Below are 2,526 nucleotides of genomic sequence, written 5' to 3'. Positions count from 1 at the left end.
GACTTTGGCCCTAGGGTAACTGCATCTTCTTTTCTGGACTGGTCTGCGGATAAGCCTTCGCCCTTTAATTATGGCCTTGAAGGGGAATGACCTGAAACAATAAACAGATATGAAACTCCTGAAGTCGCCCCTGGGCAGGAGTTGGCTCTCATTTTTCCAGTTGAGGGACCTTTATCTTTTCCTTCGCTTGATGTGTCCGGACCTGTCTCGGGGGTTAGGATTTTGGCGACCTCTGCCATAGGAATCAGGATACTCCTGTATTCCATTTCTGTCATTTTATGGTCTCTTGCTTGCGCCCTTTGCTGCGTCTCGTCCCTATTTTTTATTAGGGCATGGGAATCTGACATGTCGGAATCCTTTTTTCAGGAAGATGTGAGGCCTTCCAGACTGTGCACAGATTGACCAGAGCCTCAGTTGCTCAGGAGAAGGCTTACAAGCTCCTTATTCATTGGTATAGAAGCCCCTCGACCTTACACAAGATTTTTCGCTCTATGGCACTGGATTGCTGGCGGTGTCTGTCCCCGGTTGGTTCGTTATTACATGTGTGGTGGCATTGTCCCCGATTGCAGCCCTTTTGGGATTCTGTTTTTGACATCTATCGTTGTGTTATGGGGGTCCTCTGTACCTCGGACTCCACAAGTGGCTCTCTTGTCCATTTTGCCGGGTTCTCGATCTGCCATCTCTAAGGATCTTCTTCGGTTCTGCTTGGCTGTGGCGAGGACGGTGATACCTCGCCACTGGAAGACCCTTGTCGTTCCCCATATTAAGGAATGGGTGAGGGAGATGTGCAACCTCATGAGACTGGAGGATCTTGATGCCTCCTTAAATGGCACAAACGCTCAATTTTAATGCTCCGTGGGGCCCCTGGATCCTATTTATGGAATCTCCTGCCTTTCAAGCTCTTGTTCTGTCATGAATGGATTTTTTCTATACCGTCTTGTCCACTAGGGTGAGTGGTACTTTCTGCGTTCCTGAGCGATTTTTATGGCTGCTGTCCGGTGAATGCTACTAATATCGGGCCTGGGCCATGGTTGCCCTGTCTGCCCTATGCTCTGCTGACTTCTATTAGGTACCGAGATGGTTTCGGCTTGCCTTTGCTTTGCTCTTCTGTGCGCCTTGTCTCTTGTTTGTTTTTCCCTTTTTCCTTTCATGCGCCATTTTTTTTCTTCTTCCTTTCTTTCTCTTTGTCTGTCTTGTTCTCCTGTTTTTAAAAATATAAAAATGAAAAGAGATTTTAGCAAATATTATTTGTCACACAAGCCATTTTGTAATTTAATGTTCTAAAAAATTACCTTTCTATTTAAACTGTAGTCACTGGCACTGTAACTGTCATACAAATTCAATGCAAAATGGCGACTTGGAGGCATTCTGTACACAGTTGTTATTTGGAATTCCTCCAGAAATGTCACTTCTTGCTTCTGTGATTGGCTATCTGATTTTTCCCAGAGGTCTGCACTAATTTACAAGTATGATTTTTGGCATCCCTTGCAATAGGACTTTTTTTTATTTTTGGTGAGATACTCCCTAAGGGTGAATTACTACTATAGGGACGCAGACACTGCAAGGTTCTTTGTAACAACTCAAAGTCCACCATCTGGTTATAAGGAAGAAAAGTATTTGTATTTGTACACTCCCATTTGTATACAATTTCAGCTGGTCATCGAGGTCTGTAACCATATCAGCATATAAAAATACCCTCCCATTCAGGAATCAGTTTGGAAAGTACATGCTGCAACAAACTGATTTTTCTTCAGAACAGAAACTGGTAGGAAATGGCAACAACGTTTGTTAAAATCCTTGTAATGTAATGTTCACTGATCACCCAGAGAGTACTGATTTTCTTTTTTTTCCCCCTCAACAAAACTGGAATTTGTCTTTAACTACCATCCAGCAGTTCTGGAGTGGCAGTGATTATGTAATCACCTCAGGCGAGCCTGGAGTGGTAGGAGCAGGTAAGTGCTTACTGTGAGCTAACTCCGCCCGAACACACGCTAACCTTTGATTGGCAATGTATGCTAATCAACAACTTCACCTTGACAATCCACCTCTGCATGCTGCAATCACACATGCCTCCAGACATTAATTGGCTGCGCATGTAACCTGCTGCTGCAGCCCTGATATGCCAGGCAGCAATCCACCTCTGTATGCTGTAATGTGACCCCCTCTGACATGCCCCATGACAATCAGTGGTTGTGATAGTAATCAGTAGCTGCAGTCAGACACTGTGCAGAGGCAACAACACACCTCTGTATACTGCGGTCAGACCTGCACAGACTTGCCCCCAGACAATGATTGGCTGTGCATGTAACAAGCTTTTTGCAGCCTGACACTCTGCAGAGGCAGCAATCTAACCAAGAACAAATAGGTACTGAATACAGGAACAGTGGCGTAACAACCGGGGGTGCAGCAGGGGCGCGGGGCCCCGGGCGAAAAGTGAAGGGGGGGCGCCGGCCGAAAATGGCACTTTCGGCTAAATGCCGAAAGTGACATTTTCCTGCCGTTTTGCCGGCGCGGCCGTGGTTCCTT

This window comes from Nanorana parkeri, unplaced genomic scaffold, assembly GCF_000935625.1.
Source record: "Nanorana parkeri isolate BGI_ZX_2015 unplaced genomic scaffold, ASM93562v1 scaffold246, whole genome shotgun sequence".
In the NCBI taxonomy this organism is placed as follows: Eukaryota; Metazoa; Chordata; class Amphibia; order Anura; family Dicroglossidae; genus Nanorana; species Nanorana parkeri.
This window is presented reverse-complemented; position numbering follows the sequence as displayed.